The sequence below is a fragment of the Oncorhynchus clarkii genome, chromosome 22 (genome assembly GCF_045791955.1).
Source record: "Oncorhynchus clarkii lewisi isolate Uvic-CL-2024 chromosome 22, UVic_Ocla_1.0, whole genome shotgun sequence".
Taxonomy (NCBI): Eukaryota; Metazoa; Chordata; class Actinopteri; order Salmoniformes; family Salmonidae; genus Oncorhynchus; species Oncorhynchus clarkii.
The window spans coordinates 4,600,468-4,617,807 of NC_092168.1; the positions used below are offsets into that span (position 1 = coordinate 4,600,468).

Genomic DNA, 17,340 nt, shown 5'->3' on the forward strand with positions numbered 1-17,340 from the left:
GAGATGGTTAGTTTAGCATTAACACCAACATATATAAAAAGAGAAGATGTGACCAGACATCCTAGATAGGGCTCCTGTTCCCTAGGGCTGGAACAATTCATGTATAACGTGTAACCGGCAGTTTTGGATGAAGACCGTGATGAAAATAAAACAGTCCTAACCATTTAATTTAAATTTTAAAAAATAAATAGTGAAACGAACAGCTGGCCAAAGACAGGACGGCGGGGCATTTGTGCAGTTGATTTAGTTTCTGCCGTAACAGACTTAACGTGATGAAACTTTGTTCTTCCTTGCTGAAATGTAGAATGTTCATTCAAATGATGTTAACTGATGGGGCTCATGCAATGGAATGTATTTTTTGTTATGTCAGTTGAGTTGAATCAACAAATCACAGCACAGATTGATGGGTACACATCCTGCTTTTACTTCCTGCTCTGCTCCTATGGTTGACTCGCAATGGCTGCCTGTCCACCATTGACTTGAATGGGGATACCAGTTCTATTCATTCTGTCTATGGTAGCACATTCAGTCCAGGAGCAGATGAGGATAAAATCGATTTGAACGATTATTACCGAGACCTTGGCCATTTGGCTGGCCAATTACAGTCATCCCATGACCATCACAGCCCTACATGCAACCCTTGATAAAAAAAAAATCTACATGCAGTACTCCACATTTATATTGTGTATTCTTGTTTGTATATTTACGTGAACACATTACTTTGGGTGTGGCAATGCTTTATGTTTGCGTGTCTGTGTGTTTACGCAAGCAGTGTGTACTTGTGTGTGTTGACTCGGCTTCACTTGAGTGAGAGCAAGGCTTTTTCCTTAAAAGGCTCTGTCTCAGAGGGTGGGTGAGTGACAGAGAGCGAGAGAGAGCGAGAGAGCGAGAGAGAGCGAGAGAGAGCGAGAGAGTGTGTGTGCGTAAGAGAGAGTGAGTAAGCACTTCCTTCCTGCCCCTGAGGCTGTCAGAATGTGGCTGGGAACTTGTTGCCTCTAGGCGGGGTCACTGTGCAAGCTAGACGTGCACAGAATGCTATAACCCCTCCTCCCTCGCTCTTCTGCATTTCCCCAACTGCGGCCCATTTGCCCAAGTAACAGGAAAACTCCCATAAAGCAATGGTCTGGTACACACAAAAAAAAACACTCCCACATGCACTGAAACAGAAATATATTACTTATGCCCTGCATTTGATAAATAAACATTTCAATGTGTATAAAAATGTCCTCCTCATTCACATTATGAGTGTGACATACAGGCCAGAGTGAAAGAACTCCAAGTCGTTGACACATTCTAGACCAGTTTACACTCCACTGCCTTGAACTGTGAACTCCACACTACAGATCTAGGCCCTGTTGAGATTAGCCCTGCCTTCCTCGAAGTAATCACTGATCTCACATGATTAGATAGATGAAAGCTAGCCCCTGCCTTCAACTATTCAACCTTGTGAGATCAGGGATCCCTTTAAGGAACGGAGTAAGGAAGGAGGATGCATTTTCGATTGGAATAGGGCCTTTGTTTCTGTACCAGCATACACCACTGGCAGAGGACACAGAGTCCAATTGAGGAAAGATGGATGACGCAGTAGTGGTTAGAGGAGTGTAAATGTCAACTGAGGGGGTTAAAATAGGATTCTGGCAAGCCCATAAGCCTTATTCTGCGCTTGGAAGCATCTGACAATCTGGAGGGCTTGTAGTAGTCGATGTAGTCTTTGAAAATATCAGGACATCTGGGACTGCTCAAACATGTTTGATTTTATCGGCACAAAATCTGCAATGCTTTGTAGTGTGAGATGTGCAACGACAAGTTAAGAGATTGGTGATCAGTAATAGATAAGAGGCCAGTGAAATGATGAGGTTGTTTCGCGTCACCCAGAAGGTGTAGACTCTCGAGCAGGAGAGATGACTACCACTAGTATGCGTTCGTACTCGCCTTTAACCAAAGGTAAAGTGTCAAATAATTACAGCTCTGAAATTCACAAGCAATGTTATTCAATTCAACATGTTGGCTATATATTTCAACTCTGTATAGCAATTGTGAATGTCTGAAAGATTATGAGGCTGCTTTGAAGCAGAGCTCATAGCTACGTTACAAACTAATCACATCATTGTTTTCACGAGACAGCGTGGTAGGGAGAATACTCAACACCAAGTGAAGAATCTTGACCCTGTCTATGCCACATTGTTTAGACTGCGCACCACTATTTTGGCAACACAAAAGAAAAACTACAGGAAAGACTGTTTTTAATGTGAGGCTCAACAATGTTAGTATTTAATTTTAAAAAATTATACCCTTTTCACCCCAATTTCGTGGCACCCAATCCCATCACTGCAACAAACCCTCCCCTAACCCGGACGACTAATGGGTCTCCTGGTCGCGGCAACTGCTCGGGATCGAACCCGGATCTGTAGTGACGCCTCAAGCATTGCAGTGCCTTAGACCGCTGCGCCACTCGGAAGGCCCTATGATGTTAGGATTTTAAAAGTTGTGTAGTGCCTACCCAGCTTAAGGCAAAAGGGATCTTGATCCAGGAGGGGATTGAATGTCTCTGCTGTAACGAATATGCTTGATTTTGACATCTACCCACTTAGCTAGCAAGTTAGCAAACCAAATGCAAAGCTGCAGCCCTGAACTGGATATAATTTGACACATCTTAGATGTATTATAGTTATACTTAACTTTTAAACAGAGGCGTAGCACACACCCCCACAGCCTCTGGTATTGAAAATCATACCACCGTTATTTTGAAATATACAGTATACCGGGGTATCGCCCAAGCCTATAGGTATTTTGTTAGCTCCCTGGGGAGAGTATCAGTTACATAGTCAGAGCTCAGTAGGATGACATTTCCTGCTAGCTCGAGCCTGAGGGCAGAGTTTTCCTTGTGAGCCCTGTAGTATAAGCAGTTGTCATTGCCATTAGCCTAGCCTATACGCGTTAAAGCCAAGTCTGGCCACATATCTGTCTCACAGGCTAAGGACTGTAAATGCATATTATCATCTTTCGCTGTTTTGCATCGAGTATAAAGCATGACTGGCCAATAATTCATTTAAATAAGCACAAAGACCAGCACATATAGAGATTCAAAGTTACAAGCATCAGGATATGTTCTCATGCCAGCTTAATGACTGGCGACCTAATGGAAAGGAATATTGTGTACAAGTGAAGAAAAAAAAACAGGTAACTCCACTATAAAGCTGGCAGTTAGTATGCAAATTGCCACAGCAGCTTTTCCCCCTTCATTTGACTAGTAATCTTTTTTCCTGACTTGAAAAGCCATACTTACTTGTTTATTTTCAACGGTTGATAACTAAACCAACATTTTGAAATGCAGCTCCTTCTTCAGTGTAACAATTCTTGATTAGATGCTATGCCACACAGTGTGAGAACAAGTAAACAGCTTTACATATACATTTCAGCAGGAGTGGAAAGAGTAGTGAAATATCCTACTCAAGTAGAAGTACTGTTACTTTCTGCTTGCGGCTACGGAATCCTGACCTGTTCACCGGACGTGCTACCTGTCCCAGACCTATTATTTGACCATGCTGGTCATCTATGAACATTTGAACATCTTGGCCATGTTCTGTTATAATCTCCACCCGGCACAGCCAGAAGAGGACTGGCCACGCCTCAGCCTGGTTCCTCTCTAGGTTTCTTCCTAGGTTTTGGCCTTTCTAGGGAGTTTTTCCTAGCCAATGTGCTTCTACACCTGCATTGCTTGCTGTTTGGGGTTTTAGGCTGGGTTTCTGTACAGCACTTTGAGATATCAGCTGATGTACGAAGGGCTATATAAATACATTTGATTTGATTTTGACTTTAATGTCATTTTACACAAGAAGTAAAACTACTAGTGTTTGGTAGTCTAAATTCAGTGTCCTTGTCTTTAACTGCCATTTCCTGAAAGTCAGACTCTTCCCACACTCATTTTTCTCAGCCTCAGAAGAATCTGCATTCAACAAATTGTGTGTGGTTATCAGACATATTCTCTTCATCTTGCAATCGACATCGGTTCAGCCACCGGGCTTCTTCATGCGTCGCGCCGACAGAGATAAACACTTCTCTGGGAAGAAGGGCGGGTGTGAATGCTTCATGATTAACGCCTCATGGTGTAATCATAACAACACACAGGAACTCAAGTCCTGCTGCTCACCCGAACAAGAATTCCTTACAATCAAACGCCGGCCATATTATCTCCCAAGAGAATTTGTGTCAGTTATCGTCACAGCCATGTACAGTGCCTTGCGAAAGTATTCGGCCCCCTTGAACTTTGCGACCTTTTGCCACATTTCAGGCTTCAAACATAAATATATAAAACTGTATTTTTTTGTGAAGAATCAACAACAAGTGGAACGACATTTATTGGATATTTCAAACTTTTTTAACAAATCAAAAACTGAAAAATTGGGCGTGCAAAATTATTCAGCCCCCTTAAGTTAATACTTTGTAGCGCCACCTTTTGCTGCGATTACAGCTGTAAGTCGCTTGGGGTATGTCTCTATCAGTTTTGCACATCGAGAGACTGACATTTTTTCCCATTCCTCCTTGCAAAACAGCTCGAGCTCAGTGAGGTTGGATGGAGAGCATTTGTGAACAGCAGTTTTCAGTTCTTTCCACAGATTCTCGATTGGAATCAGGTCTGGACTTTAACTTGGCCATTCTAACACCTGGATATGTTTATTTTTGAACCATTCCATTGTAGATTTTGCTTTATGTTTTGGATCATTGTCTTGTTGGAAGACAAATCTCCGTCCCAGTCTCAGGTCTTTTGCAGACTCCATCAGGTTTTCTTCCAGAATGGTCCTGTATTTGGCTCCATCCATCTTCCCATCAATTTAAACATCTTCCCTGTCCCTGCTGAAGAAAAGCAGGCCCAAACCATGATGCTGCCACCACCATGTTTGACAGTGGGGATGGTGTGTTCAGCTGTGTTGCTTTTACGCCAAACATAACGTTTTGCATTGTTGCCAAAAAGTTCAATTTTGGTTTCATCTGACCAGAGCACCTTCTTCCACATGTTTGGTGTGTCTCCCAGGTGGCTTGTGGCAAACTTTAAACGACACTTTTTATGGATATCTTTAAGAAATGTCTTTCTTCTTGCCACTCTTCCATAAAGGCCAGATTTGTGCAATATACGACTGATTGTTGTCCTATGGACAGAGTCTCCCACCTCAGCTGTAGATCTCTGCAGTTCATCCAGAGTGATCATGGGCCTCTTGGCTGCATCTCTGATCAGTCTTCTCCTTGTATGAGCTGAAAGTTTAGAGGGACGGCCAGGTCTTGGTAGATTTGCAGTGGTCTGATACTCCTTCCATTTCAATATTATCGCTTGCACAGTGCTCCTTGGGATGTTTAAAGCTTGGGAAATCTTTTTGTATCCAAATCCGGCTTTAAACTTCTTCACAACAGTATCTCGGACCTTCCTGGTGTTTTCCTTGTTCTTCATGATGCTCTCTGCGCTTTTAACGGACCTCTGAGACTATCACAGTGCAGGTGCATTTATACGGAGACTTGATTACACACAGGTGGATTGTATGTATCATCATTAGTCATTTAGGTCAACATTGGATCATTCATAGATCCTCACTGAACTTCTGGAGAGAGTTTGCTGCACTGAAAGTAAAGGGGCTGAATAATTTTGCACACCCAATTTTTCAGTTTTTGATTTGTTAAATAAGTTTGAAATATCCAATAAATGTCGTTCCACTTCATGATTGTGTCCCACTTGTTGTTGATTCTTCACAAAAAAATACAGTTTTATATCTTTATGTTTGAAGCCTGAAATGTGGCAAAAGGTCGCAAAGTTCAAGGGGGCCGAATACTTTCGCAAGGCACTGTATATACGCCCTTAAGCAGACACCACAACGGCCCTCAAGGAACTTCACTGGACCATATATCCGGTCGCTGCATTATTGTAGCTGGGGATTTTAACAAAGCAAATTTGAGAACAAGGCTATCTAATTTATATCAGCATACACTCGATCACTGCTACTCAAACTTCTGCGATGAATACAAGGCCCAAGGCTCACCTTCCCTTCGGCAAATCCAACCACGACTCCATCTTGCTCCTACCGTCTTATAGGCAGAAGCTCAAACAGGAAGTACCTGTGACAACTAGTCAACGCTGGTCTGACCAATCGGAATCCACGCTTCAAGATTGTTTTGCTCATGCGGACTGGGATATGTTCTGGGCAGCCTCAGAGAACAACATCAACCTATACGCTGAATCTGTGTTTGAGATGTTAAGGAAATGCATTGGATATGTTGTACCCACTGTGACTACTAAAACCTACCCTAACCAGAAATCATGTCTGGAGGGCGGCATTCACGCGAACCACCGCATTTAAACACCGCATTTAAACATGGAAAGAGGACTGGGAATATGGCCGAATATAAACCGTGTAGTTTTCCCTCCGCAAGGCAATCAAAACAAGCGAAATGATGGTATATGGACAAAGTGGAGTCGCAATTCAACGGCTCAGACACGAGACATGTGGCAGGGTTCACAAGTAATCACGGACTACAAAAAGAAAACCAGCTACGTCACGGACACCGACGTCTCGCTTCCAGACAAACTTAACACCTTTGCCGGATTTGAGGATAATACAGTGCCACCGTCATGGCCCGCTAACAAGGACAGCACCCCCCCTCTCTCTCCTTCTCCGTGGCCGACATGAGTAATACATTTAAACAACGTGTTAACACTCGCAAGGTTGCCAGCCCAGACATCCCTAGCCATGTCCTCAGAGCATGCGCAGACCAACTGGCTGGTGTGTTTACAGACAAACTCAATCGCTCCCTATCCCAGTCTGCTGTCCCCACATGTTTCAAGATGGCCACCATTGTTCCTGTACCCAAGAAGGCAAAGATAACTGAACTAAATGACTACCGTCCCGTAGCACTCACTTCTGTCATCATGAAGTGCTTTGAGAGACTAGTCAAGGATCATATCACCTCCCCCTTATCTGCCACCCTAGACCCACTTCAGTTTGCACAGCGCCCCAACAGGTCCACAGACGATGCAATCGCCATCACACTGCCCTATCCCATCTGGACAAGAGGAATACCTATACTGTACTGTTCATTGACGACAACTCAACATTCAACACCATCGTACCCTCCAAGCTCATCATTAAGCTGTAGGCCCTGGGTCTGAACCCTGGGTCCTGGAATTTCTGACGGGCTGCTCCCAAGTGGTGAAGGTAGGAAACAACATCTCCACTTCACTGACTCAACTCCGGGGCCCCACAAGGGTGCATGCTCAGCCCCCTTCTGTACTCCTTGTTCACCCATCACTGCGTGGCCATGCACAACTCCAATTAAAATAATCAAGTTTGCAGATGACACAACAGTAGTGGTCTTGATTACCAACAACCATGAAACAGCCTACAGGGAAGAGGTGAGGGCACTCGGAGTGTGGTGTCAGGAAAACAACCTCTCACTCAACGTCAACAAAACAAAGGAGATGATCATGGACTTCAGGAAACAGCAGAGGGAGCACCCTATCCACAATGACAGGACAGTAGGTGGAAAGCTTCAAGTTCCTTGGCATACTAATCACAGACAAACTGAAATGGGCCACCAACACAGACAGTGTGGTGAAGAAGAAGAAGAACTCAGGAGGCTGAAGAAATGTGGCTTGTCACCCAAAACCCTAACATTTACAAATGCACAATAGAGAGCATCCTGCCGGGCTGTATCACCGCTTGGTACGGCAACTGCACCGCCCTCAACCGCAAGGCTCTCCAGAGGGTGGTGCGCACACAACGCATCACCGGGGGAAAACTACCTGCCCTCCATGACACCTACAGCACCCGATGTCACAGGAAGGCCAAAAAGATCATCAAGGACAACAACCACCCGAGCCACTGCCTGTTCACCCCGCTACCATCAAGAAGGCAAGGTCAGTACAGGTGCATCAAAGCTGGGACCAAGAGACTGAAAAACAGCTTCTATCTCAAGGCCATCAGACTGCTAAACAGCAATCACTATCTCAGAGAGGCTGCTGCCTACATTGACACTCAAACCACTGGACACTTTAATAAATGGATCACTAGTCACCTTAACCTTTTTGGGATAGGGGGCAGCATTTTCACTTTTGGATGAATAGCGTGCACAGAGTTAACTGCCTCCGACTCTGTCACAGATTCTAATATATGCAACACTGAAGTTTCTAAAACTGTTTGAATGATGTCTGTGAGTATAACAGAACTCATTTGGCAGGCGAAAACCTGAGAAAAATCCAACCAGGAAGTGGGACAGCTGAGGTTTGTAGTTTTTCAAAGATTGGCCTACTGAATACACATTGAGATATGGATAAAGTTGCACTTCCTATGGCTTCCACTAGATGTCAACCATCTTTAGAAACTTGAATGAGTATTCTACTATAAAAGGAGGGGCTCATGAGACCTCTGAGTCAGTGGTCTGGCAGAGTGCCCCGGTCTCATGACGGGCGCTCCCGACAAAGTTACCTCTCGTTCCAGTGCTTTTCTGAAGACAAAGGAATTCTATAGTTGGAACATTATATATGTTTTATGTTAAAAACATCCTAAAGATGGATTCCATACATCGCTTGACATATTTCTAAAGGACTGTAACGGAACTTTGAGTTTTTGTCTGGACGAAGTGCCTGCGCCTCATGAAGATGGATTACTGGGCTGAACAGGCTAACAACAAGTGGCTATTTGGACATAAATGATGGAACAAATCAGTAATTTATTGTCAACTGGGAGTACCTTTGATGATCTTCATCAGAAGGCAAGTGAATATTTATGGTGTTGTTTCTAACTTTGATTCCAAAATGACGGATATTCCTCTGGCTGTTTTGGGTTCTGAGCGCCGTCGTATGCTTTTTCCGTTAATAAAAAAATAAAAAAATCTGACACAGCGGTTGCATTAAGGAGAAGTCTATCTTTAATTATGTGAATAACACTTGTATCTTTTATCAAGGTTTATTATGATTATTTCTGCAAAATCACTGGATGTTTTGGAATCAAAACATTACTGCACGTAAGGCGCAAATGTAAACTGAGATTTTTGGTTATAAATATTTGCATTATCAAACAAAACATACATGTATTGTGTAACATGATGTCCTATGAGTGTCACCTGTTGAAGATCATCAAAGGTTAGTGATTAATTTTATCTATATTTCTGCTTTTTGTGACTCCCATCTTTGGCTGGAAAAATGGCTGTGTGTTTTTTCGACTTGGCTATGATCTAACATATGTAATAATCATATGTTGTGCTTTAGCTGTAATTTTTTTTTTAAATCAGACACGGTGGGTAGATTAACAAGATGTTTATCTTTCATTTGCTGTATTGGACTTGTAAATGTGTGAAAGTTACATATTTCTCAAAAATATTTTTGAATTTCGCGCGCTGCCTTTTAAGTGGAATGTTGTCGAGTGGTTCCGCTAGCGGAACGCCTGCCCTAGAAAGGCTAAACACCACTAATAATGTTAACATATCTTACATTACTCATCTCATACACTATACCTTATACCATCTATTTTACCTTGCCGCTCGGCCATTGCTCATCTATATATTTTTATGTACATATTCTTATTCTATCCATTTAGATGTGTGTATTAGGTAGTTGTTCAACTACTTGTTAGATATTACTGCAATGTCGGAACTAGAAGCACAAGCATTTCGCTACTCACATTAACATCTGCTAACCATGTGTATGTGACCAAAACAAGTTTGATTTTGGGAAATGTTGATATTTTGTCAAATTTTCTTTCTAGTACTTTTTGTATTTTACAGATACGATGAAAAAATATATTTATCCACAAATGGCTATGTGTACTATAAGTCTGGTCCTGGAGTGTCTTAAGGTGAAACGAAAATATTTTGGCTGACTTGATCCAGTATCTGGAAAAATGAATTTCTGTGATATGCAAATAAGACCATATTTAAAGACATCCCCTAATTTGCATATTTTAATTTTTAAAAAAGTATTATATTTGTGTCCACATTCAACTAGTAAAAGTAAGACCAGTCCAAACTCTTCTCTGTACTGGCACCCCAATTGTGGTACCAGCTTCCCTCTGAAGCTAGGAGAACAGAGTCCCATCTTCCGAAAGCACCTGAAACCCTACCTCTTCAAAGAGTATCTTAAATAATCCCACTCACCTCGACCACCCCCCCAAAAATATAAAAATAAAGAATCTTGGAACTTGCACTTGACTATAATGTTGCCAAACACACTTGTTTCATGGTCCTACTGGCAGAAAACCAATGTTTATTCAAGTACTTTAAATATTAGAAGGAAGTTAAAACGCTGACTCATACAGTGGTCATGTCTCGCAACCAGTCACACACCCTTTCCTATACCATTTAGAGAGAACAACATGCTAAAAATAGTCTCCCACCGCATCTTTCTATTAGGGTTTCACGTTTACGCAAAAACAATGTAGTCCCACAGACACTAGTGTTGCACAGTATACTGAAACTTTTGTACTTTTTCGATACTAGAACAAACTGTTCGGTACTAGAATTTGTTACTTTGGGTAATTCCGTCTGTTTTCTGACACAATTATCTGTAATTATCTGCTCAGTCGAGCAGTACATTTCAAACAGAGATTCAACCACAAAAGACCAGGGAGGTTTTACAATGCCTCGCAAAGAAGGGGACCTATTGGTAAGAAAATCGTTGCTTGAGCCCAAGGGGCCAGACAATGACTATCACATTGAGCATGGTGAAGTTATTAATTACACTTTGGATGGTGTGTCAATACACCCAGTCACTACAAAGACAGTCATCCTTCCTAACTCAGTTGCCGGAGAGAATATTGATAACCGACAAGATTTAACTTTGATACAAAGCCTACATACAGTCTACTACTCAACGGGGAGGGCATGAACGGCAACACCGGGACACAGTGCCCTCTGCTCCCGCTTGACAAGCAAGTCCAAACTCAAACAGTATGGTAGCTACATGTACGGTAGTTGTATGGTAAGAGACATTTTTTAAAAAAAGTGCTCAATCAAAACTTTAACCTATAGCAGAGCACTTGACACACCCACTCCTTTACAAACGCCCACTACTTTTCTTTCGACCCACCTCTGGTCACCATATTAGGATGCAGCTACCCCCCTCAGATATTAACATGTTATATTCATCCAATGTCTGCCATGATGTCATAACGTTGTCGCTGCACTCTGTGGGCACTGATTGCTAGTGCACATGTGATGTTGGTCAGTATAAACCGAACGCAACCTGGATATATATGGTCCATGAATCAGAGTATGCGAACGCGAGTAGATTACCTTAAACAACGGTTGGTCATCTTGGAAGCAGTCTCCAGTTCTTATTATATCTTAGTGCTTGAGCCTCAAACTGACTGTGGGTGAATGACATCATGGGTTTTAAAAAGAGACGGCGCACACCTTTTTAAAAGAAGAGTGCTTGTTCTATGCAAATGTTGTTGACCAGTACAATAAAATAAGTCCCAAAAGGAAGGGATAACAGATTGGTATTCATCTGTAGCCCCATGAAATCAGCCAAAACAAGCTCAATAATGCATGCACAAAGTCCCATTGAATATGCATTCACCTGTATTGTGAATAGGCCTAGGCTACATCTTGATTTACCCAGTTTATCAATAGACTAGAGATTTACTATTCAAATAAAGGATTACCATTGCTTTTTATCAATCTCCATAAAAACAAAGTCAAATTGATTGTATATTTGATTCTTTAATGCATACATTTAAAAATCTCAAAAAGGTAATAATATTGAACTCTGATCTGTCTGGATCAAGTGCCATTCTGTGACTTTGGCTAATACACTTTTTTTTTACGTGGTATCGTTTTTGTATCGAGTATCGTGATGATATCAAGTACTAAACTTTGTATCAAAGTAAAAAATGACAACAAAAGTGACAACACTACCAGACATATCCAACAAAACCTGCTTCAAGTAGCAGGTATGATAACAAAGTCTCTTACCTGCTGCTACTAAATACCACATCTAACTGGGCCAGGGAAGAGCGACAGAGAGAATGAATCTCTTTCTCCACTCGCTGCTCCCCTTCTGCACAGCTATTTTTAATGACCTACATGGACCCAAGTTCCATCAAAAACGCTCCAATTCAGTTGGATTTCATTAGAGTGACTGTCCTCTGGAGACCCAGAGTTAGTTCACTGCATCAAAAATGGGTGATGTTTACACACCTCTGAGCCATTCCACAAAGTGCTGAAGGAACCATAACCTTGCCCGTCGCTCAATTGTCTACTTTTGGTGTGAGATCCAAAGTGCATGCAAAAAGGTATTGTCGATGGGTTCATGGATGCAGGGAGAACATTTAGATGGGCTGCGCATAAACATGCTGCACATGAGATGGGACCTGGGGAAAAAAAACATGGTCAAATAGGTGGGCAAAGTGAGTATGTACGGAGGGTAGGGCTGGGCGGTATCCAGATTTTCACACCATTACTATAACCAGCAGTGCACACAAGGGGCGCTTTCTTTCCAAACGTAAAAAAAACCCAAAACATTTAGACAGCAGGGATCCTGATCCAGGAGGGGATTGTCTCTACTGCAAACAAGAAACTTGATCTTGCATGCTAGCCACTTTAATTTTTGGTACGGTAATAAATCTTACCATCGGTATTTCCAAATACCCGGTATATGGTATATAAAGTATACCACCCAGATGGTATCATTTTCAATAACATAATGTCCCCAAAAAGTTGACCATTTAAGTTTTTTAATAATGTGAATACTTGTAGCTACTTAAGTAAATACCTGCAGTCAACTTGTGCAATACGTTAGGAGAAAAAGCAGATCACGTTCTTCATTTCCGATTCAAATTGTTTTTCATTATGAAGCTTAAAAAGTAGTCCCAGTCACACTGTTTCTTTACATGCAAACAACGACGCGAGAAAGCAAATCTATTTACAGTATGGAATTCAAAAGTAAATATTTGCCAGCTAGATATCTTAATTAACTGCCTGAAATGTGCTAAATGCTCTGCAGTTGTGCGTATTGTTTGCTAACTTAGTAACTAGTTATTTAGCTTCAAGCTTTTCTTGGTAACAGCAGAGAATCCTATCCTGGATGAAGAGGTTTGCTGTCTAATATTTGCTTTGTGCGTGAAGCTAAATGGAGTAGCATGTCATCCTCAACTTTGATCAACAATTCATAACCTGGTGGTTGGTGATCCCACAACAAAATCAATACTAGAGTGCCAAGGAAGATCAGCAAAACCAGAAGGCACCATGGCTCTCAAATGAGGCCCTGCTGCCTTCAGTGCCTTGCCTCTAGTTCTAGGGGCAGGGGTGTTGGCCTGGATCCCGTCATTCTGATCCCGTCGCTGACCGCTCTCAGAGTGCAGAGCCCTTATCGCAGGTCTCAGTGCCACCCCAGTTGAATGCCATTCTGGCCTGTGCCCCCAGTGAGGCTCACTCCCAAGCCCCTCCACCCCGACTGCCAGCCAACCAACATGTCCGGGCATTATAAAAAGGCAGAGGGCGCTGACAGACTGGACAAAGAGAGGACACAGAACAACTCCGATATTTGATTAAGTGGAGGTTAAAATAACTTGGAAAAATGAGGTCCAACCAGAAAATGGATTAAAGCAGCAGAGTATCTTGATTGGCACAGTCAAGAGTATAATTATAACCTGCTTTAGGGACTATTTCTAAGACCCACATTGATTACCAAGTATAGACGTACTGGTAATGCTATAAACTTGCACAAGCTCTGTTGCTTTCCAACAGGGTGTGGGCTCTGAGCAGGCACTAACAATGACCTAGCAATAGCATCCCAGCAGAGCCAAGTCCCGGCCTATTCTATGCCCACAGACATAGTGATTCAAGGTTCTATGCCAGACACTAAACAAGAGACAGCGTCACACACAGACAAGGAGCAATATTGGCTAAACAACCTTTTTAAATTACCAAAATATGGCTGAGTAGAGACTTGGCCAGATAAGAGAGTCCAGAGCCAGGGTACACAACACGGGACATCCAAAACAAAAAGTGTCAGTCACTGAGCACAGAGGTTTGAAATAAAACTATTCTCTCACATGGTTTCGTCACGGTCAAATAATTAATTCTGTGGATGAAAAAAATAGCTTTGTAGGGAAATAAATATTATATTTTAATATTTTTAAGTTTACGAAATAAAAAACTCATGATATACCATTTGTCTAGTTCTGTGGAACTTACAACCCACTTGAAACATGCGTTGTTGAACATTAACAGGATGCAGATGGGCCGAACAGTTAGGCATGGCTGGTATGATGGTTAGGCCTGGTCTAGGGTAGGATAGAATGTGCAAAAGTTCTGCACAGGCCCCTAGATCAGAGGAAATGGAAAATAAACTGACAGCTGCCCCCCTGTTCTTCAATGACAGAACATGTCACCTGAGGCCTTACCACACACACACACACACACACACACACACACACACACACACACACACACACACACACACACACACACACACACACACACACACACACACACACACACACACACACACACACACACACACACACACACGACCAGCTGCCGCTTTCTCAGCTCTTCAGAAAAACTGGTCAGCAGCTGTGTGCACGCGCGAGTGCACCAGGGTAAAATACACAGTATGCTTCAAGCTTCCTTCAAGGGGGCAGTGTAATTCAATCTGTGAAATAGTCCAGTGGAATTTACAAAACTAGACGGCAGTGAAAATAATTAAAGCAGTTTTTGATGAGGTTCAGTGGAACACTGAAGTGTACTCTGGCATCCAAGCATGGTCACAAGACTGCTTACAAAAATATCTCACCTGTTTTCCCAATTTGATAGCACAGTCACCTGCAGACAATGGAGCTTACTTTAGGAAATTATCCAATGCGTGGTATGATACAGTCAGTAACATGAAGCTGGCATGTTAGTATTTGGCAGAAAAGCAGTTGTGGATACTGTGGAAGAGGCTGCAACCAAGGCGAGCATCACCAAGCTAAAAATTGTTCTAGGAAGGTCGTCCAGATGTTTCTCATTGGTTCACACAGTATGGGCCACCCTGTTGTCCCCGAGGAGAAACAAAATAACTCAGTCTGGCTTTTCATTTCAGGGTAGGGAGAAAAGACCGAGTGGCATTAGATTTAAGGCAGTATCGGTTTACATTGCAACACTGGTGATGTAACGATTCACAGATAAACATTTCAATTGGTCGCATAAAATACGACTGCATTGGTCCACGGACCCCAAACCGATCCAAATGTAGCTTACATTGGTCCGAAAATCTATTCAAACATTAAGAATTGCCGATTCACATTTTTTTGCTCATATTACTTTTTCTACATTCCAAAAATCAAAAAACTGCTGCATCCTCTCCTTCAGTGTCAAACTAAGCATGTAACTATGTTGACAGTCATTGATCAGCATGCAAAATGACTTGTAGAAAAACCCTAGGGAAAATCAGTAGCCAAGTCAAACTGCGCACTCTGCTCAGCTTCGTGCACTGACCAAAGTAGAGTAGGCGGCCTGTTCCTGAACGTGGAGAAGGCGGCCCGTTTCTGATCTTGCACATTTGCAAGGCACCTTTAAAATTCAAATGCTAAAATGGCTTACGCGATATTAGGCTTTATTAGTCGAGTGACTGAACAAAAATATAAACACAACATGTAAAAAAAGATCCCAGAAATGTTCCATATGCACAAAAAGTTCACATTTTTGGTTTGAATTTGTTTACTGTTGGTGAGCATTTCTACTTTGCCAAGATAATCCATACACCTGACAGGTGTGGCATATCAAGAAGCTGATTAAACAGCATGATCATTACACAGGTGGAGGGGGGGGGGGGGGGGGAGTCTATGAAGCTTTACTGCATGCTCTATAATACAAGTAGTATTTTGATTTCAATAAACATGTTCTTATATCAACTTAAAACAAACATGAATATTGAAAATTTAAATGTTTTTCTTCATTTGGCAAACCTTTCTATATATTGATGATCCCATTTCCAGAGCAGGATCTTTGCTAGTTTTTTTTCTTCTCTTTTAATTTTTTTAAATATTCGAAACATACAATATACTTGCAGTGAAGCCGCTCAACCACTACATCGTACCAGTCATCCAACAGATTCCCATGCAGTGACACACACAAGCATCCAGGGTCAATGCCCTGCTCAAGGGCACGTTGACCGATCTACGACCAGGCCAAAAGACGTGAACCCGAACCCTCCAAGATCCTCCCACAGTTCCCCAATAGCTGTCCCTCAACAGTTCGAGACCCCTTCCACAGTACCCCCCCCCCCAAGAAGAAAAATAAAATTCCATTCCCCACCCCAAAGAACCCCCCAGTGCACAAACAACGAAGAGAAAAAAGGAAAAAGACAGAAGAAAACAACAATAATGCAAAAAAATAAAACAAAGGACATCAAGGTCAACTAAAATCATAACAGCAATGACAACTGTATATGTTTGTGTGCATGTCTGGCACTATTACGTGGATGTGTGTGTTCTTGTATGTGTTTATTTGAATGAGAGTGTGTGTATATGCACGTGTACAAACACCTGCACGGCATCAGCCTCAGGAAAACCGGCATTAGTTGTAAAAACACTGCCCCTCAGTGTCATTCAAATGTACTTTTTAATTATGTTTTATTTTGACTTTTATCTTTGACCATTATTCTATCACCCACACAGCAACTCCACTCCCACTTGTCTCCAATTCCACCTACCAACCCTCAGCCCATCCCATCTAGTTCTGCTGGCCACCCACTTCAGGTTTCTACGCAACACATATCTTTCAACTATGCTGTGATGTTTAGCGTACAATTTCAATCTAAATCGACTACACTCCACAGATTGCGAGTTGAAGATAAATACTTTCACAGCATTTTCAGCCATTCCTGAACCTGAGACCAGAAACAGGCTACCTGAGGGCAATACCAAAATAAATGGTCTATTGATTCTGTATCCTCACAACAAAATCTGCAGAGATTTGATGATTTTATGCCAAATATTTAACATTTTGTTGGTGGCAAGAATTCTATATAATCATTTTAGCTCAAAAGCAGAATGTCTTGAATCCTGCATTGTTTTATATATCAACTCATACACCCTGTACCATGGAATCATCAAAAACCTCTTCCCAACTATTTCACAATCTGTATGGCACAGTTGTCAACATGCTGGTCCTCAAATGAAACTGGTATACGGTCTTATTTAAGCTATTTTTATTCCTCTGTCAGTTTTGATCTTTAAAATTGGGCAGACTGACCAGTTCCCTACCTCCTCCCGCTGCCACCTGCCTGTAATCAATTGGTTGTACTCTTGGATTGATCAGACCTTTCAATACAATTCTGATAACTCCATGAAGGACATAACCAGTCCAATTTACAAT

General features: G+C 42.0%; 1 protein-coding gene across 16 annotated transcripts in view; it reads right to left on the reverse strand.

The window, feature by feature from the left end:
* LOC139380206 (leucine-rich repeat flightless-interacting protein 2-like) overlaps positions 1-17,340 on the reverse strand; it is an 87,084-nt gene that overhangs the window by 52,467 nt on the left and 17,277 nt on the right. The window lies entirely within an intron of this gene.